At 47.9% G+C, this 21986-nt stretch overlaps 2 pseudogenes; one reads left to right on the forward strand and one right to left on the reverse strand.

The window, feature by feature from the left end:
* Window positions 1-7: 7 nt before the first annotated feature.
* On the reverse strand, window positions 8-3546 carry LOC135567270 (hsp70-binding protein 1-like; annotated as a pseudogene).
* A 3637-nt stretch (window positions 3547-7183) lies between these two features.
* On the forward strand, window positions 7184-19771 carry LOC135567271 (elongation factor Tu, mitochondrial-like; annotated as a pseudogene).
* The last annotated feature ends 2215 nt before the right edge of the window (window positions 19772-21986 follow it).

The following is a 21986-nucleotide window of genomic DNA, read 5'->3' on the forward strand; positions in this document are numbered from 1 at the left end:
CTCCAAATGAGTCTCGCAGTCAGACAGAGAGGACCTGTTAGTCACACACACCTTTATGCTCTGGGTGGACTGTGAGCAGGTTGAGGAGTAAGAAAGATGACTTAGTCCTCAGTTTCTCGTTGTCAGACTGCATGCCTCTCATCAGCACAGAGAAGCCATCGTGAGAGAGGAAGGCCCGGAGACCTACTTCCTGCTCCCGCACCAGACCTGATGGAGAGAGAAAGAGTTACTGTGTGGTACTTCACTGATGCTCAGATCTAAATTAACTCCTATCAGCAACACCCAGGCCAGCAGAACTTCACTTAGATCTGAGAGGAACAGGAGATAGTAGCAATATTTTAACCTTGCCTTTTGATAGGCTAGAGTTCTCTCTCATGATTCAGGATTTACCCAATGGTGGAATGTGCTCCCATATGGTTTGTATCTATCCAAGGGGCAACACTTACAGGAGACAGCGTAGAGGGCCTTCACTCGAACGGTGGGGTGGGGATCTGAGTCAGTCAGCTGTAGCAGTTTGGGTAGCGCCCCCTTGCTGAGTAAGTGGCACTGCACTTGGGGCATGTTCTGGGCACAGGAGGCGATGAGCTGGGCACCACGCCACCTTACGCTGCCCTGAGGATGGTTCAAGCACTGCGACATACACAGGTCCAACCCACCCAGGGTCATCAGGTCTGACACACAGACAGACCAGAGACAATACACACAGGATTATTATTAATGAAGAGAACGTGTCATTCATGTCCATGTTGATCTGTCTTTACTGGAATGTACAGAGCATTAGGAAGGTATTCAGACCCCTCCGACTTTTGACACATTTTGTTACATTACAGCCTTACTCAAAAATGTATTACAAATGTTTTTCATCACACACAATACCCCATAATGAGTAAACTGGTATTTAGAAATGTTTGCAAATATATTAAAAATAATAAACAGAAATACCTTATTTACATAAGTATTCAGACCCTTTGCTATGAGACTCGAAATTGAGCTCAGGTCCATCCTATTTCCATTGATATTCCTTGAGATGTTTCTACAACTTGGAGTCCACCTGTGGTAAATTAAATTGATTGGACATGATTTAGAAAAGGCACACACCGGTCTATATAAAGGTCCCGCAGTTGACAGTGCGTGTCAGAGCAAAAAACCAAGCTATGAGAATGAAGGAAAATTCCTTAGAGCTCCGAGACAGGATTGTGTCGAAGCACAGATCTGGGGAAGTGCACCAAAAATGTCTGCAGCAATGAAGGTCCCCAAGAACAGTGGCCTCCATCATTCTTAAAATGGACGAAGTTTGGAACCACCGAGACTCTTCCTAGAGCTGGCTGCCCAGCCAAACTGAGTAATTAGGGTAGAAGGGCCTTGGTCAGGGAGGTGACCAAGAACCAGATGGTCACTCTGACAAAGCTCCAGTTCCTCTGTGAAGATGGGAGAACCTTCCAGAAGGACAACCATCTCTGAAGTACTCCACCAATCAGGCCTTTATGGTAGAGTGGCCAGACAGAAGCCACACCTCAGTAAAAGTAGTGGCTGCCCCGCTTGGCGTTTGAAAAGGCACCTAAAGACTCTCAGACCATGAGAGCAAGATTATCTAGTCTGATGAAACTAATATTGAACTCCTTGGCCTGAATGCCAAGCATCGCATCTGGAGGAAACCTGGCACCATCGCAACAGTGAAGCATGGTGGTGGCAGCATCATGCTGTGGGGATGTTTTGTGGCAGAGACTGGGAGATCAGTCAGGACCGAGGGAAAGATGAACGGAGCAAAGTACAGAGAGATCATTGATGAAAACCTCCTCCAGAGCGCCCAGAACCTCAGACTGGGGCGAAGGTTCACCTTCCAACAGGGCAACGACCCTTAGCACACAGCCAAGGAGTGGCTTCAGGACAAGTCTCTGAAAGTCTGAGTGGCCAACCAGAGCCCAGACTTAAATCCGATTGAACATCTCTGGAGACCTGAAAATAGCAGTGCAGCGACGCTCCCCATCCAACCTGACAGAGCTTGAGAAGATCTGCAGTGAAGAATGGGAGAAATTCCCCCAAATACACATGTACCATGCTTGTAGCGTCATACCCAAGAAGATGAGGTACTAATCGCTGTGAAAGGTGATTGAACAAAGTACTGAGTAAAGCGTCTGAATATTTATGTAAAATTTCAGTTTTTTTTGCTTTGTCATTATGGGGTATTGTACGTAGTTTAATCCATTTTAGAATAAGGTAACAAAATGTGAAAAAAGGTCAAGGGGTCCGAATGCTTTCAAAGAATGCAATGTATAAAACTACAGCAACTTAAAGTTGAATTTGATATTGTTTTAACTAGGGTCCATCAAAGACAGTGGAATCTTTCCCATTTGGGTCACAAGCTGAAGTGTAATTTCTTTACATCAGCACCTGTTTCTTGGCATGTCTTACCTCTGGCATTGTCTAGGTTCTCACACAGCTCTGAGAAACTCCAGTGCCCCTTCTGTCTCCCCTCTTCATCCTCTCCTTCCTCCTGTCCCTCTAGCCCCCTCTCACACCCTCCATCTCAGCAGAACACGTATACACTCCTTCATCTGTTCCACTCGCTGTTCTGTCCTTTGGCCACTTGAAGAGCTCCTTTCAACCATTCTTTCCTCTGTAACAAGTGACATTACGGTCCATGTAAAATTGGTTGTCAATGTAACAAGTGACATTACGATCCATGTCAAATTGGTTATCAATGTAACAAGTGACATTACGGTCCATGTCAAATTGGTTGTCAATGTAACAAGTGACATTTGGTCCATGTCAAATTGGTTGTCAATGTAACAAGTGACATTACGGTCCATGTCAAATTGGTTGTCAATGTAACAAGTGACATTACGTCCATGTCAAATTGGTTGTCAATGTAACAAGTGACATTACGGTCCATGTCAAATTGGTTGTCAATGTAACAAGGTGACATTACGGTCCATGTAAAATTGGTTTCAATGTAACCGGTGACATTACGGTCCATGTCAAATTGGTTTTGTCAATGTAACAAGTGACATTACGGTCCATGTCCAAATTGGTTGTCAATGTAACAAGTGACAATCACGGTCCATGTCAAATTGGTTGTCAATGTAACAAGTGACATTACGGTCCATGTCAAATTGGTTGTCAATGTAACAAGTGACACTACGGTCCATGTCAAATTAAGTTGTCATGTAACAAGTTGTTGTGAGATCTGCTAATCTACACAGTCATCTGTAATGAAGACGACCTGGGAGGTGACTAAGAAAAGACCATTACCTCCCTCTGACATGGGTTTCAGGGAGGCGGGTCCATCTGCAGCAGAGCCAGCCTCCACAGCCAAGAGGACACCCTGGAGGTTTTGGGGATGTCTCCTGTTGCGTTGGTCTTCTGCCATGATGCTCTGTGCTGATGAGAAAAATGGGTGAAATTATTCCAGAACTTGTTTGTCAATGTATTATTCCCCAAATTTGGCACTGAATTGTGGTCAGAAAGCAAAATCAACCTCTGCACTTAGTAACGTTCAATTAATTGCAATTAGGGTTCCAAACTGCTCTACAAGTTCTGACATACCATCAGTATTATGCTATAGTCTATTGATAACTTGAATTACTAATTTTAGCCAGATCTCCAGGAAGCAGCTACGGGCATTAAAAGAGCCGCAGGTTCCTGACCACGGACATTCCATTCTCAAATAAATCACCTAACCACAGCCCGATTTTGGTATTACAGTAGTTGTAACGAACGTTAGCTAGGTAAGTGACGAAAATATGACTTTTTATCCTGATGCTAGGCCTGGCTAACAACAAACAAGTTACTGGCTATGATTTGTCACACAAATATCAAGCACATACAGAATAACGTTAGCTGGGTAGGTTTAGCTATTTGGAGAGCTACACGGCAAGCTATCACTAGCTACTGTTAGCACAGTAAACAACATGTCAGGCAGTTTGACGTAGCTGGGCTGCTCTTTTACTCGCCTGTTTGTTCAAAACACAGTGTCACAATGTTAACGTTGATTCTTATTTCGCTGCCCTTTAATACTGTACAAGAATGTAACGGTACTAGAACATTCTAGTTGAGTCCGAAGCTAATTGCTGTGCGTAGAATCATCATGCGTTTTAGAGGAAGCCATTCTTCTTCTTCTGTGGGTTTCATGGCGGACTACAACCCCAAAAGGTGTATTGCCGCCACCAACTGAATAGGATCAAATCAAATGTTATTTGTCACATGCCGAGTTCAACAGGTGTAGAGTGAAATGCTTACTTACAAGCCCTTAACCAACAATGCAGTTTTAAGAAAATATATATATTTTTAAATAAGAGATAAGAATAACAAATAATTAAAGAGCAGCAGTAAATAACAATAGTGGAGCTATATACAGTGGGACCCGAACAGAGTCAATGTGTCAATGTGCGGGGGCACCGTGTCGAGGTAATTGAGGTAATATGTACATGTAGGTAGAGTTATTAAAGTGACTATGCATAGATAATAACAGAGTAGCAGAAGCATAGTGGGGGGTGATGCAAACCCGTCAGGATGCTCTTGATGGTGCAGCTGTAAAACCTTAAAGGATCTGCCGACCCATGCCAAATCTAGTCCACAATCATCTCCTTTGTCTTGATTACGTTGAGGGAGAGGTTGTTGTCCTTGCACCACACGGTCAGGTCTCTCACGTCTCATCGTTGTCGGTGATCAGGCCTACCACTGTTGTGTCACAGCAAACTTAATGATGGAGTTGGAGTTGTGCCTGGCTGTGCAGTCATAGAGTGAATAGGGCAGTACAGAAGGGGGACTGTGGACTCACTCCTGAAGGCCCCCCCATGTTGAGGATCAGCGTGGCGGATGTGTGCTACCTCAAATCAAATCAAATTTATTTATATAGCCCTTCGTACATCAGCTGATATCTCAACGTGCTGTACAGACACCCAGCCTAAAACCCCAAACAGCAAGCAATGCAGGTGTAGAAGCACCTACCTACCTTTACCACCTGGGTGGTAAAAATATTCTGTACGTTTCTACACAAATATGGCAGTCAGTAATAGTTAGCTAGCTATAATAGACAACACAGACGCTAGCACTCTCATTCATTGGATATCCCATCACACTTTTTGTTGTGTGACCCGTCAGGAAGTTCAGGATCCAGTTGCAGAGGGAGGTGTTTAGTCCCAGGGTCATTAACTGCGGTATGCAGTGATGAGCTTTGCACTATGGTGTTGAAATCTGAGCTGTAGTCAATGAATAGCATTCTCACATAGGTGTTTCTTTTGTCCAGGTGGGAAAAGGGCAGTGTGGGAGTGCAATAGAGATGCCTCATCTTTGGATCTGTTGATGCGGTATGCAGATTGGAGTGGGTCTAGGGTTTCTGGGATAATGGTGCTGATGTGAGCCATGACCAGCCTTTCACTGCATTTCATGGCTACAGACGGAGTGCTACGGGTCGGTAGTCATTTAGGCAGGTGACCTTAGTTTTCTTGGGCAGAGGGACTATTGGTGGCCTACTTGAAACATGTTGGTATTGCCAGACTCCGACAGGGAAAGGTCGAAAATGTCAGTGAAGACACTTGCCAGTTGGTGAGTGCATGCTCGGAGTACACGTCCCTGCAATCTGATAAGCGGCCTTGTGAATGTTAGCCTGTTATAGGTCTTACTCACATTGACTGCGGAGAGCATGATCACACAGTCGTCAGAACAGCTGATGCTCTCATGCATGTTTCAGTGTTACTTTGCCCTCGAAGCGAGCATAGAAGTGATTTAGCTTGTCTGGTAGGCTCGTGTCACTGGGCAGCTCGTGGATGTGCTTCCCTTTGTAGCCTGTAATAGTTTGCAAGCCCTGACACATTCGACGGGCGTCGGAGCCGGTGTATTACAATTCCATCTTATTCCTGTATTGACGCTTTGCCTGTTTGATGGTTCGTCGGAGGGCATAGAGGGATTTCTTATAAGCTTCCGGGTTAGAGTCCCGCTCCATGAAAGCGTCAGTTCTACCCTTTAGCTCAGTGCAAATATTGCCTGTAATCCATGGCTTCTGGTTTGGGGTATGTACGTGTCACTGTGGGGACGACGTCCTCGATGCGCTTATTGATAAAGCCAGTGACTGATGTGGTGTATTCCTCAATGCCATCGGAAGAATCCCAGAACATATTCCAGTCTGTGCGGGCAAAAACAGTCCTGTAGTTTAGCATCTGCTTAATCTGACCACTTTTTTATAGACCGAGTCACTGGTGCTTGCTGCTTTAATTTTTGCTTGGAAGCAGGAATAAGGAGGATAGAGTTATGGTCAGACTTACCAAATGGAAGGCGAGGGAAAAATTGTACGCATCTCTGTGTGGAGTAAATGTGGTCTAGAATTGTTTTCACTCTGGTGCACATTTAACATGCTGATAGAAATTAGGTGAAACTGATTTAAGATTCCCTGCATTAAATTACCCGGCCACTAGAGCTCCACCTCTGCATGAGCATTTTCCTGTTTTCACGGCGGAATACATCTCATTGAGTTCAGTTTTAGTGCCAGCCTTGTTCTAGTGGTATGTAGACAGCTACAAAAATACAGATGAAAACTCTCTAGGTAGATAGTGTGGTCTACACAGCCCCAACCCTACTTGTCTACTTGAAACTTCCTTTGAAGTTAAGTACTTACTTAAAGGTCAGTATGCGTCCAATACTGAGTTTTGTAAGTCAGTTAGATTCTGACGTGCTGGAAGGATGGGGTATGTTACCTTTGCCCACTTGCCCAGTAACAGGAGAGAAGCACTGGACTTAAGATGGTGGGACTTTGTGGCCTTTTTTAGCTATGGTAATTAATGGCACTGCCAAGGTGGAGAGAAGGTCCAGGAAGATATAAATCATTGTGGATGCAGCAGAGCGGTTCCTGGGGCTGAAATATTTCTTATCAAGGAGTTAAATGGAATATTGTCACAAGCCGTTTACCACCCTCTCAGGCCCTAGAGCCTGAGAAAGGAGATATGGAGAATTGAAAGAAGGAAGAAGTGGGAGTTTTGTTTTGTCAATGTACTATTTTATTTGGGTGGATTAAATTAGTTTCCCTACCACGTATGGATTTTCTTTTACCTTGTTTTGGTTTCAACCCATCCAGTTGGTGGCGGCAACACATCTTTTGGGTTGTAGTCCGCCATATAACCCACAGACGAAGAAGAAAAGAAACGGTCACCATGTAATGACGTCACTTTTCATCCGCTTGTCAGTCAAGATGGCGGCGCTCGTTGGGCTTCGTGCATGTTTCTCTGGTTAGTTAAAGTTATACAACGCATTCACAACCACACGCCCAATATTGTAATTTACTGTGTTCAATTATTAATCATCTTTATTACCATTATAATGTTTGCTTTTTAATCGCGACGAAACGTATGTGGGGTTTGAATGAACCCTAGTGAGCAAGTGATGCTGTAGGCTAGCCGCTCGACTCGTTCCGCAGTGCAAGGTCGTTAAATAATATTAGTTAAACTAGCTATCTCTTGCGTTGTGAAAACGTTAGGCCTATCAGAAACGTGTCAGATACAGTTAAAAACGAAATTAGTTTTCTAACGATGTAGCTAGCGTCAGAAACATTTGCAGTTTGAAAGAATAACATACAGGGAACAGTAATGTGTATTGAGGTAGCCTAGGTTATAACAGATAACTAGCCTATACACATTATGTATGTGGCCTAGCTTTCGTCCCGCAACATAGCCAGTTGTATATAATAAACCCAATAATGTTAACATAATCTCTTATGTTGCAGGACGAAGCTAGATGGCCCCTAAGCCATGTATGTACACCTTGTGATATTTAGCTAGCGACTTCTCTTGACACAGTCGACGGTCTCGACTCCACCTGATTATTAAATGCATGTTTTCGTTCTAGCCCTTCAGCTTTCCTCACCGGGTCTTCTGCACAGCTCCTATAAACTGGTGAGTACCTAGACAGTGTTTTGAGTATGCATTCATTCCCACATCCTATGGCTAACCAATCAGGGATATCAAATTACAGTCCTAGGGGTAGTAATGTTTGCTGGTTTTAGTAATGCTTTGGGTGGCAAAAACTGGGTTGCCTTTTTGACTGATCTCCTGCCCATATGAGTCTTCTGGCCCTGCTGTCCATCAAACACTCTTCTTCATCCTTTTTTCTCTCAGTGTGCAGTGCCATTTACTCGGCGGAACTTTTGCAGCAGAGGCCAAGGGGCCAAGAAACATACGCAAGAGACAAGCCCCATGTGAACATTGGCACGATTGGCCATGTTGACCATGGCAAGACAACTCTAACGGCTACATCACCAAAGGTAACTGATGTCACCTTTTATTTTTCTCATTTTACATCTATTATTGAATTCAAACTAAGCAGATAACAAGCTGCTTGAAACCCACTGAGTTACTGTGGACTGTTGGATCAATCAAAGCATCTGCCAGCAAAATAACAATGTTCTGTCAGATGCTGTGTGTTCTCTATATATGATGCTATTGTATGTTTCTAATTGAGCCTTTGTGGTTCCTAGTGCTGGCTGAGGCTGGAGGTGCCCGCTGTATAAGAAGTATGAGGACATTGACAATGCCCTGAGGAGAAGGCCAGGGCATCACCATCAATGCATCCATGTAGAGTACACCACAGCCAACAGACACTATGCACACACAGACTGCCCGTCCATGCTGACTACGTCAAGGTAACACAAGCGCCTGAACACACATGTTATTCCCATTCTAAAGTCCACCACAAACCCATACCTCTCTGTTGCCTGGCTAACCTAACTCCTTGCTCCAGCCAAATGCCACGCTACGTCCACAGACTAGAGTTTTTTCCCACAACGAGTCTGGATCTGCATACCTACCTGATCTATTTCTAGAACACAAACACAATGTAACCATTCTGATTGGTCCCAGAAACTGATGGGTTAGGCCAGAGCCAGAACACACGGGGTAAAGTGGTGTTTTGAAATTTTGCCATTGGTTTTGATACTCTGATTGGTGAAAGACGATCCAATCACTGACAACTTTTGTTTTGTACACCCCCCATTTTTGAAGTCACTACAAACCACTTCAATGATGGTAGTCTCAGACTGAAATATAAAGCGAACATAGAGCAGTGGAAGAATTCATGTTTGAGTCGTCAGGTAAACCCCTCTGTGGGTTTGAGAAGATCTGATTGGATAGTTATACAGCACAGGGATGTTCGGCATGTTGCTTAGCCATAACCCCGAGGCCCGTTTTCACAGAGTCTCAGTAGGAGTGCTGATCTAGGATCAGTTCCTCCTTATTTACTATAATTTATACTCCGGTTAAAAAAACGACTCTAAAATATACAGAACACATTATTGTTTTTGACTCAACCATTTGATGTTGGAGCTGAGCCAATCAGAGGTCCGGGGCGAGGAGAGAACATCTCTCGCCCTCTGCTCCGTCCCGCCCCCTTGAGTATTTTTTGCTCCCTCCAGCTGGATGGCAGCTCTCCACTTCGTCTGTTGATACCACTGATGTGTGAGGAATAATGGTTGGGTAATGGATGTGTTAGTCAAGCACATAACCACTATTATTTGGTAGTTGGCTCCTTAGCTAAGGCATCATTACAAAAGAGTTAAGTAGTTAGTCAGCTGGGACAGCAGGGGACCGCTACAGTCAGCAGGACCGCTACAGTCAGCAGGACCGCTACAGTCAGCAGGACCGCTACAGTCAGCTGGGACTGGCAGGACCGCTACAGTCAGCTGGGGACCGCTACAGTCAGGACTTTTCACAGTCAGCTGGGGTACCGCTACAGTGGGACCGCTACAGTCAGCAGGCCGCTACAGTCAGCAGAACTCAGCAGGACCGCCACAGTCAGCTGGGACCGCTACAGTCAGCTGGGGCCGCTACAGTCAACTGGGGCCGCTACAGTCAGCAGGACCGCTACAGTCAGCTGGGACACAGTCAGCAAGGACGCTACAGTCAGCAGGACCGGTCAACAGGACCTCTCACAGTCAGCAGGGACCGCTACAGTCAGCAGGACAGGACCGCAGCTGGGACCGCTCAGTCAGCAGGACCGCTACAGTCAGCAGGACCCTTCCAGTCAGCTGTCAGCAGGACCGCTACAGTCAGCAGGACCGGGGCTCAGCAGCTGGGACCGCACAGTCAGCTGGGACCGCTACAGTCAGCAGGACCGCTACAGTCAACAGGACCGCTACAGTCAGGGGGCCGCTACAGTCAGCTGGGACAGTCAGCTGGGACCGCTACAGTCAGCAGAACTACAGTCAGCTGGGACCGCTGAGCTGGGACCAGCTGGGGCCGCTACAGTCAGCTGGGACCGCTACAGTCAGCAGGACCGCTACAGTCAGCAGGACCGCTACAGTCAGCAGGACTGCTACAGTCAGCAGGACCGCTACAGTCAGCTGGGACCGCTACAGTCAGCAGGGACCGCTACAGTCAGCAGGGACCGCTACAGTCAGCAGGGACCGCTACAGTCAGCAGGGACCGCTACAGTCAGCTGGGACCGCTACAGCAGGACCGCTACAGCAGGGACAGTCAGGACTGCTACAGTCAGCAGGGACCGCTTCTGACTGGGACCGCTACAGTCAGCTCAGCAGGGACCGCTACAGTCAGCAGGACCGCTACAGTCAGCTGGGACCGCTACAGTCAGCTGGGACCGCTACAGTCAGCTGGGACCGCTACAGTCAGCTGGGCCGCTACAGTCAACAGGACCGCTACAGTCAGCTGGGCTGCTACAGTCAGCTGGGCTGCTACAGTCAGCAGGACCGCTACAGTCAGCAGAACTACTACAGTCAGCAGAACTACTACAGTCAGCAGAACTACTACAGTCAGCAGAACTGCTACAGTCAGCAGAACTGCTACAGTCAGCAGGGACCGCTACAGTCAGCTGGGACCGCTACAGTCAGCAGAACTACTACAGTCAGCAGGACTACTACAGTCAGCAGGACCGCTACATTGCATCCAGTTATTTAATTATTCTGAATTTTCTCCCCAAACAAAATCAAGACCGTTTACATTTTCACTAGACTATCCACATAAAGACAACTATTAATTAGAATAATCATTACCCCTAAATTGAACCTAGAATAATGCTGATAGCTTCATTGAGACCACTTCAGTTTTATTTAGGCTCATACAAGACTTCTGTGTTGGCTACATTGTTTGATATAATTTAAGACTCTAGGTTTCAGGAAATGGCAGTTACAGGTTTTTCAAAATTGCTAAATGCTCCAACTTCCTGAGGGGGAAATTGACTAAACCACTCCGGACCTCCCCCTACCCAACCTTTGGCCAACATCAGCACCACTTTGTCAGAAAATCCTAGGAAGAGCCCTGATTGGACATTTAAACGTATTGCTAGTTAACTAGGGCGGCAGGTAGCCTACTGGTTAGAGCGTTGGACTAGTAACCAAAAGGTTTCAAGGTAGAATTCCCGAGCTGACAAGGTACAAATCTATTGTTCTGCCCCTGAACAGGGCAGTTAACCCACTGTTCCTAGGCCGTCGTTGAAAATAAGAATTTGTTCTTACCTGGCAAGCTGACTTGCCTGGTAAAACTAAAAACCTACTGAAGAGCAGCCAATGACCAAGTACCTTGAACAGTCTGTAGCATACCATTCCTGCTGAGGCAGTCTTCTGCCAACATCATTATTAGGTAAAGGAACTCAAATGTGTATTTGCCTATGATTTGAGCAGTGTGGGTATCGCGTGGGGTGGCAGGTAGCCTACGGGTTAAGAACGTTGGGCCAGTAACCAAAAGTTAGCTGGTTCAAATCCCTGAGCTGACTAGGTAATACATCTGTCTGTGCCCTTGAGCAAGGCACTTGACCATAGTTGCTCTGGATAACAGTGGCTAAAGGACAAAACAACATGTAAAACCATTATCTGTGGTGCCGAAGTGTTTGGCAGGTCTGTCATTTAAAAGGCAAAACCGATCCTACATCTCTACTCCTACTGAGACACTGTGATTACGGGACCAGAATTTTAATGGGGGGTTTGAGGCTAGGGACATTGGCTCAAGTTCACGTTGATTTGTCACAGCAGGTATAAACAGAACAGAGAGATGGTGACTAGCAGGCTCTTCCTCAACAATGCAGTATTCAGTATGAAAGGTAAAGAAATAGAGAATGACAGTTAGATTGTCACACAAGGTGACATGTTGACCTTTCTCCTGTAGAACATGATCACAGGCACGGCTCAGCTGGACGGCTGCATCCTGGTGGTGGCGGCCACGGACGGACAGATGCCCCAGACCAGGGAGCACCTCCTGCTGGCCCGGCAGATCGGCGTGGAGCACGTGGTGGTGTGTTTGTGAACAAGGCGGATGCGGTGGAGGACAAGGAGATGCTGGAGCTGGTTGAGCTGGAGATCAGAGAGCTGCTCACAGAGTTTGCTCGACGGTGAAAACACGCCCGTCGTCATCGGCTCGGCCCTCTGTGCCCTGGAGGTGAGTGCCTGGTACGAGGTAGGGTTGTGGTGGTGACAGAATAACCTCACAACTTCAGATAGGCTATCAGCTTGCTAGGAAGGTTGATCCATTGTATTTTTATGACCGTTTTAAAATACATACGGTTGCTTCAGCCATGTTCGTACAATAATACATACATGCAACATAATTGATGTTTAAAAACACAAAGTCAACTGACTTATTTCAATGTGGTCCTTTTATGTAGCCTCACAAATCCTCCTGACATTTACATTTAAGTCATTTAGCAGACGACCCCGCGAGCTTACATTAAACGTGAGCTTACATTAAACGTGAGCTTACATTAAACGTGAGCTTACATTAAACGTGAGCTTACATTAAACGTGAGCTTACATTAAACGTGAGCTTACATTAAACGTGAGCTTACATTAAACTTGAGTTTACATTAAACGTGAGCTTACATTAAACGTGAGCTTACATTAAACGTGAGTTTACATTAAACACGGGCTTACATTAAACACGAGCTTACATTAAACACGAGCTTACATTAAACACGGGCTTACGTTAAACACGAGCTTACATTAAACACGAGCTTACATTAAACACGAGCTTACATTAAACACGAGCTTACGTTAAACACGAGCTTACATTAAACACGAGCTTACATTAAACACGGGCTTACATTAAACACGGGCTTACGTTAAACACGAGCTTACATTAAACACGAGCTTACATTAAACACGGGCTTACATTAAACACGGGCTTACGTTAAACACGAGCTTACGTTAAACACGAGCTTACATTAAACGCTGCAGGGGTATCAGTCTGGCAGGGGTATCAGTCTGGCAGGGCTCTGCGACAGCATGAGCCCGTCTTTTCTATCACCATTGCTTCAGACCAATCAGCATCCTCTGAACTATGGGATTGGTTTAGTTGATGACGGACACGTAGCACCGTTGCTGACAGACCAATCAGCATCCCCTGAACTATGGGATTGGTTTAGTTGATGACGGATACGTAGCACCGTTGACAGACCAATCAGCATCCTCTGAACTATGGGATTGGTTTAGTTGATGACGGACACATAGCACCGTTGCTGACAGACCAATCAGCATCCTCTGAACTATGGGATTGGTTTAGTTGATGACGGACACGTAGCACCCGTTGCTGACAGACCAATCAGCATCCTCTGAACTATGGGATTGGTTTAGTTGATGACGCGACACGTAGCACCGTTGCTGACAGACCAATCAGCATCCTCTGAACTATGGGATTGGTTTAGTTGATGACACGGCACGTTGCTGACAGACCAATCAGCATCCTCTGACTATGGGATTGGTTTAGTTGATGACGGACACGTAGCACCGTTGCTGACAGACAGTAGACAGACAGACGGACAGTAGACGGACAGTAGACAACACATAACGTCATACTTACAAGGTGATGGCTAAATATAAAGCTTTACATGACAGTCTGAACTCTGCTAAATAAACTCTGCTGCCTATCAGAGCTGCTCTGTTCTGTGTGAAAGCATCTCATCTAAATTAGAGAACTGAAGGCTATCTGAGGTTACTGTATCAAGACTTTCTCTGTATTGATTCCGTGCAGTACCCTCATCTCTATCATCTCTACAATTTGGCAAAAATATTAGTGCAAATTGTTAGATATACCCCTAGCTGATGTTGGGCTACAATATTTATTTTATTCTCACGTTGACATATTCTCACGTTGATAATATTTATCTGCCTTTTTTGGCTCATTTGCTTGATTGTCCTGCTGTTCGACATGCCTTTCTCTTGAAAATGGCAAGTGCTTGTCTTACTTCTGAAAAATGCAGCACTGTGGCCTCTCTGAGTGGTTTGAAGGTGATTCAATCACTTTTGAATTTGTTTTGTGCAACGCCTCTTGGCCCAAACGGCGTCCCTTCCAGACAGACAGTGCAGTGGTAATCAGTCTGGTAATTGAGGCTAACGTTTAGGTGAAACCTTACCTGTTGTCTCATCTCGTCCTAACCTCCCCAGAACAAACAGCCTGACCTTGGGGTGAACGCGGTATGGAAGCTCCTAGCAGTAGTGGATGAATCGTCCTCTGCCCAGAGAGAGCTGGAGAAACCCCTTCCCTGCTGCCCATTGGGGAGTCTACTCCATCCCAGGTGACTGACAACTAGCTCAAATTGTAAAGAAACCAGATTTGTCATTTAGTTAAAAAGCTGTTTTGCCCTTCCTTGGTTTCTTCTCCTCTCTATGTCATTGATCTGACTCATTGTTAAGTTAATTAAAATGACATCATTCAAGTACTGCGGGGATAAATTCAAGCTCTTCCACTGTGCACTTCAGATAGGTGTTTCTAATGAAAACATGACAATAGATAAAACACGGCGATGGGATCACTGTCCCGTGCATACAGAGCCTGCCCCCCTTGCTCCCCATACAGACCTGCCCCTTGCTCCCCATACAGAGCCTGCCCTTATCCCCATACAGGGCCCCATTACCCCATGCTCCCCATACAGAGCCTGTCCCCTTGCTCCCCATGCAAGAGCCTGTCCCCTTGCTCCCCATGCAGAGCCTGTCCCCTTGCTCCCCATACAGAGCCTGCCCCCTTGCTCCCCATACAGAGCCTGTCCCCTTGCTCCCCATACAGAGCCTGTCCCCTTGCTCCCCATACAGAGCCTGTCCCCTTGCTCCCCATACAGAGCCTGTCCCCTTGCTCCCCATACAGAGCCTGTCCCCTTGCTCCCCATACAGAGCCTGTCCCCTTGCTCCCCATACAGAGCCTGCCCCCTTGCTCCCCATACAGAGCCTGTCCCCTTGCTCCCCATACAGAGCTTGCTCCCCATACAGAGCTTGCTCCCCATACAGAGCCTGTCCCCTTGCTCCCCATACAGAGCCTGTCCCCTTGCTCCCCATACAGAGCCTGTCCCCTTGCTCCCCATACAGAGCCTGCCCCCTTGCTCCCCATACAGAGCCTGCCCCCTTGCTCCCCATACAGAGCCTGCCCCCTTGCTCCCCATACAGAGCCTGTCCCCTTGCTCCCCATACAGAGCCTGTCCCCTTGCTCCCCATACAGAGCCTGTCCCCTTGCTCCCATACAGGCCTGCCCCATGTCCCCCATACAGAGCCACCCTTGCTCCCCATGGAGCCTGTCCCCTTGCTCCCCATACAGAGCCTGTCCTTGCTCCCCATACAGGCCTGTCCCTTGCTCCCCATACAGAGCCTGCCCCTTGCTCCCCATACAGGCCTGTCCTTGCTCCCCCATACAGAGCCTGCCCCTTGCTCCCCATACAGGGCCTGTCCCTTGCTCCCCCTTCTGGGGCCTGTCTCCTTGCTCCCCATACTGGGAGCCTGTCCCCTTGCTCCCCATACAAGGGCCTGTCCCCTTGCTCATACAGGGCTTGCTCCCCATACAGGCTGCTCCCCATACAGGCTTGCTCCCCATACAGAGCCTGTCCCCCTTACTCCCCATACCAGACCTGTCCTTGCTCCCCATACAGGCCTGCCCCCTTGCTCCCATTACAGAGCCTGCCCCCTTGCTCCCGTGGGAGCCTGTCCCCTTGCTCCCCGTGGAGCCTGTCCCTTGCTCCCGTACAGAACCTGTCCCACTGCTCCCCATTACAGAGCCTGTCCCCCTTGCTCCCATACCAGAGCCTGCCCCCTTGCTCCCCATACAGAGCCTGTCCACCCATGCTCCCATACAGGAGCCTGTCCTTGCTCCCCATACAGAGCCTGCCCCCTTGCTCCCCATGGGGCTGTCCTTGCTCCCCCATACAGAATTACTGCTCTCTGCTCTATCTGGGCCACTGTCCTTGCTCCCCATACAGGCTTGCTCCCCATGCAGGCTTGCTCCCCATACAGACCTGTCTCCTTGCTCCCCATACAGAGCCTGTCCTGCTCCCCATACAGAGCCTGCCCCCTTGCTCCCCCATCTGGGGCCTGCCCCTTGCTCCCCATACAGGCCTGTCCCCTTGCTCCCCATACAGAGCCTGTCCCCTTGCTCCCCATACAGAGGCCTGTCCCCTTGCTCCCCCACCACAGGCCTGTCCTTGCTCCCCATACAGGGCCCTTGCTCTCCCCATACAAGGCTCCCCATACAGAGCCTGCTTGCTGCTCCCCCATACCAGAGCCTGCCCCCTTGCTCCCCCATCTGGAGCCTGCCCCTTGCTCCCCATACAGAGCCTGCCCCCTTGTCTCCCCACAGAGCCTGCCCCCTTGCTCCCCCATACAGAGCCTGTCCCCTTGCTCCCCATGCAAGCCACCTGCTCCCCATACAGGGCCCCTTGCTCCCCATACAGAGCCTGTCCTTATCTATACAGAGCCTGTCCTTGCTCCCCATACAGGCCTGTCCCTTGCTCCCCATTCTGAGCCTGTCCCTTGCTCCCCATGCAGCCTGCCCCCTTGCTCCCCATACAGAGCCTGTCCCCTTGCTCCCCATACAGAGCCTGCCCCCTTATCCCCATACAGAGCCTGCCCCCTTGCTCCCATACAGGCCTGTCCCCCATGAGCCTGCCCCTTGCTCCCCCATAGGGCCTGTCCCCTTGCTCCCCATACAGAGCCTGCCCCCTTGCTCCCCAGCCACAGAACCTGCTCCCCCATACAGAGCCTGTTTGCTCCCCATACAGAACTGTCCCTTGCTCCCATACAGAGCCACTGTCCCCTTGCTCCCCACATGGAGCCTGCTGTCCCCTTGCTCCCCATACAGGCCTACATACAGAGCCTGTCCTTGCTCCCCATACAGAGCCTGCCCCTTGCTCCCCCATACAGAGCCTGTCCTTGCTCTCCCCATGGGGCCTGGCTACATACAGGCCCCCCTTGCTCCCCCGCCTGAGCCTGTCCCCTTGCTCCCCCATACAGAGCCTGTCCTTGCTCCCCATACAGGCCTGTCCTTGCTCCCCATACAGAGCCTGTCCCCTTGCTCCCCATACAGGCCTGTCCCCTTGCTCCCATACAGAGCCTGCCCCCTTGCTCCCCATACAGGAGCCTGCCCCTTGCTCCCCATACAGGCCTGTTATATTGCTCCCATACAGAGCCTGTCCCCTTGCTCCCCATACAAGCCTGTCCCTTATACAAACAATTTTTTGAAATGATTATTTCTGTCTGTGCAGCATGTGTTTTGTGATGGGAACAACGTGCCTGTTTCCTGTACATCTCTGTGTGAATAATCAGTGGTATCTATCATGCAGTTCTCCTCTCCCTGTCGTTGTGATTTAGTGACAGTAACTGTTTAGGAAGGACCTGTATCAGTTTCCTTTGCCTTTCCTGTTTCACTGTTTATTTGATTGATGCATGTGTGATGGACTTGTCCCCTCAGCTGTCAGTACTTCTGTCTCTGTTCTGATCATGCTGCTGTTGTCTGACCCGTCTCTCTCTGTTCTGATCTGTCTGCTGTTGTCTGACCACGTCTCTCTCTGTTCTGATCTGTCTGCTGTTGTCTAACCACGTCTGTCTCTGTTCTGATCTGTCTGCTGTTGTCTAACCACGCTCTCTCTGTTCTGATCTGTCTGCTGTTGTCTGACCACATCTGTCTCTGTTCTGATCTGTCTGCTGTTGTCTGACCACATCTGTCTCTGTTCTGATCTGTCTGCTGTTGTCTGACCACGTCTCTCTCTGTTCTGATCTGTCTGCTGTTGTCTAACCACGCTCTCTCTGTTCTGATCTGTCTGCTGTTGTCTAACCACGTCTCTCTCTGTTCTGATCTGTCTGCTGTTGTCTGACCACGTCTCTCTCTGTTCTGATCTGTCTGCTGTTGTCTAACCACGCCTCTCTCTGTTCTGATCTGTCTGCTGTTGTCTGACCACGCCTCTCTCTGTTCTGATCTGTCTGCTGTTGTCTAACCACGTCTCTCTCTGTTCTGATCTGTCTGCTGTTGTCTGACCACGCCTGTCTCTGTTCTGATCTTTCTGCTGTTGTCTAACCACGTCTGTCTCTGTTCTGATCTTTCTGCTGTTGTCTAACCACGTCTGTCTCTGTTCTGATCTTTCTGCTGTTGTCTAACCACGTCTGTCTCTGTTCTGATCTGTCTGCTGTTGTCTGACCACGTCTCTCTCTGTTCTGATCTTTCTGCTGTTGTCTGACCACGTCTGTCTCTGTTCTGATCTTTCTGCTGTTGTCTGACCACGTCTCTCTCTGTTCTGATCTTTCTGCTGTTGTCTGACCACGTCTCTCTCTGTTCTGATCTGTCTGCTGTTGTCTGACCACGTCTCTCTCTGTTCTGATCTTTCTGCTGTTGTCTAACCACGTCTCTCTCTGTTCTGATCTTTCTGCTGTTGTCTAACCACGTCTCTCTCTGTTCTGATCTTTCTGCTGTTGTCTAACCACGTCTCTCTCTGTTCTGATCTTTCTGCTGTTGTCTGACCACGTCTCTCTCTGTTCTGATCTTTCTGCTGTTGTCTAACCACGTCTCTCTCTGTTCTGATCTTTCTGCTGTTGTCTAACCACGTCTGTCTCTGTTCTGATCTTTCTGCTGTTGTCTGACCACGTCTCTCTCTGGGTGTCAACACCATTTATTAAAATGTGTATTCATTCATCCCTCTTTCAGGCAGGGGTACGGTGGTGACTGGCACTTTGGAGAGGGGTGTCATTAAGAAGGGCGACGACTGTGAGTTTGTGGGGCACAACCGTGCCTTTAAGTCTGTGGTCACTGGTAAGTGAATGGGGAGCCACACCACTATAGAAAGATTGATTTATATTTTAGAGCTGTAGCACACAGGGTAACATATGTGTTGAACTGTGAACTGAACTGTGTTCATATTACTAGAATTATTCCTGTAAATACGGTTTAACACTAATTGCTGTTCATTGTCAGTGTACTGATAGAACTAGCCCTAACCCCTAGTACAGAGTACTGACAGAACTAGCTCTAACTCCTAGTACAGAGTACTGACAGAACTAGCTCTAACTCCTAGTACAGAGTACTGACAGAACTAGCTCTAACTCCTAGTACAGAGTACTGACAGAACTAGCTTTAACCCCTAGTACAGAGTGGTGACAGAACTAGCTCTAACTCCTAGTACAGAGTACTGACAGAACTAGCCCTAATCCCTAGTACAGAGTGGTGACAGAACTAGCTCTAACCCCTAGTACAGAGTGGTGACAGAACTAGCTCTAACCCCTAGTACAGAGTGGTGACAGAACTAGCTCGAACCCCTAGTACAGAGTGGTGACAGAACTAGCTCTAACCCCTAGTACAGAGTGGTGACAGAACTAGCTCTAACCCCTAGTACAGAGTGGTGACAGAACTAGCCCTAACCCCTAGTACAGAGTGGTGACAGAACTAGCTCTAACCCCTAGTACAGAGTGGTGACAGAACTAGCTCTAACCCCTAGTACAGAGTGGTGACAGAACTAGCCCTAACCCCTAGTACAGAGTGGTGACAGAACTAGCCCTAACCCCTAGTACAGAGTGGTGACAGAACTAGCTCTAACCCCTAGTACAGAGTACTGACAGAACTAGCTCTAACCCCTAGTACAGAGTACTGACAGAACTAGCCCTAACCCCTAGTACAGAGTGGTGACAGAACTAGCCCTAACCCCTAGTACAGAGTGGTGACAGAACTAGCCCTAACCCCTAGTACAGAGTGGTGACAGAACTAGCTCTAACCCCTAGTACAGAGTGGTGACAGAACTAGCTCTAACCCCTAGTACAGAGTGGTGACAGAACTAGCTCTAACCCCTAGTACAGAGTGGTGACAGAACTAGCTCTAACCCCTAGTACAGAGTGGTGACAGAACTAGCTCTAACCCCTAGTACAGAGTAGTGACAGAACTAGCTCTAACCCCTAGTACAGTGTAGTAACAGAACTAGCTCTGGCCTCTAGTACAGAGTGACAGAACTAGCTCTAACCCCTAGTACAGAGTACTGACAGAACTAGCCCTAACCCCTAGTACAGAGTGGTGACAGAACTAGCCCTAACCCCTAGTACAGAGTGGTGACAGAACTAGCCCTAATCCCTAGTACAGAGTGGTGACAGAACTAGCTCTAATCCATAGTAGAGTGGTGACAGAACTAGCTCTAACCCCTAGTACAGAGTAGTGACAGAACTAGCTCTAACCCCTAGTACAGAGTGGTGACAGAACTAGCTCTAACCCCTAGTACAGAGTGGTGACAGAACTAGCTCTAACCCCTAGTACAGTGTGGTGACAGAACTAGCTCTAACCCCTAGTACAGAGTGGTGACAGAACTAGCTCTAACCCCTAGTACAGAGTGGTGACAGAACTAGCTCTAACCCCTAGTACAGAGTGGTGACAGAACTAGCTCTAACCCCTAGTACAGAGTGGTGACAGAACTAGCTCTAACCCCTAGTACAGAGTGGTGACAGAACTAGCGCTAACCCCTAGTACAGAGTGGTGACAGAACTAGCTCTAACCCCTAGTACAGAGTGGTGACAGAACTAGCTCTAACCCCTAGTACAGAGTGGTGACAGAACTAGCCTGTCCCTAGTACAGAGTGGTGACAGAACTAGCTCTAACCCCTAGTACAGAGTGGTGACAGAACTAGCGCTAACCCCTAGTACAGAGTGGTGACAGAACTAGCTCTAACCCCTAGTACAGAGTGGTGACAGAACTAGCGCTAACTAGTACAGAGTGGTGACAGAACTAGCTCTAACCCCTGGTGACAGAACTAGCTCTAACCCCTAGTACAGTGTAGTGACAGAACTAGCTCTAACCCCTAGTACAGAGTGGTGACAGAACTAGCACTAACCCCTAGTACAGTGTAGTGACAGAACTAGCTCTAACCCCTAGTACAGAGTGGTGACAGAACTAGCTCTAACCCCTAGTACAGAGTACTGACAGAACTAGCTCTAACACCAAGTACAGTGTAGTAACAGAACTAGCTCTAACCCCTAGTACAGAGTACTGACAGAACTAGCTCTAACCCCTAGTACAGTGTAGTAACAACTAGCTCTAACCCCTAGTACAGAGTGGTGACAGAACTAGCTAGTACAGAGTGACAGAACTAGTGACAGAACTAAAGCTCTAACCCTTAGTACAGGTAGTGACAGAACTAGCTCTAACCCCTAGTACAGAGTGGTGACAGAACTAGCTCTAACCCCTAGTACAGAGTGGTGACAGAACTAGCTCTAACCCCTAGTACAGAGTGTGACAGAACTAGCGCTAACCCCTACAGAGGCACAGAACTAGCTCTAAACCCCTAGTACAGAGTGGTGACAGAACTAGCTCTAACCCCTAGTACAGAGTGGTGACAGAACTAGCGCTAACCCCTAGTACAGAGTGGTGACAGAACTAGCTCTAACCACTAGTACAGTGGTGACAGAACTAGCTCTAACCCCTAGTACAGTGTAGTGACAGAACTAGCTCTAACCCCTAGTACAGAGTGGTGATAGAACTAGCTCTAACCCCAAGTACAGAGTACTGACAGAACTAGCTCTAACACCAAGTACAGTGTAGTAACAGAACTAGCTCTAACCCCTAGTACAGAGTACTGACAGAACTAGCTCTAACCCCTAGTACAGTGTAGTAACAGAACTAGCTCTAACCCCTAGTACAGAGTGGTGACAGAACTAGCTCTAACCCCTAGTACAGTGTAGTGACAGAACTAGCTCTAATCCCTAGTACAGAGTGGTGACAGAACTAGCTCTAACCCCTAGTACAGAGTGGTGACAGAACTAGCTCTAACCCCTAGTACAG

The sequence above is a fragment of the Oncorhynchus nerka genome, unplaced genomic scaffold, assembly GCF_034236695.1.
Source record: "Oncorhynchus nerka isolate Pitt River unplaced genomic scaffold, Oner_Uvic_2.0 unplaced_scaffold_2261, whole genome shotgun sequence".
Classification (NCBI taxonomy): Eukaryota; Metazoa; Chordata; class Actinopteri; order Salmoniformes; family Salmonidae; genus Oncorhynchus; species Oncorhynchus nerka.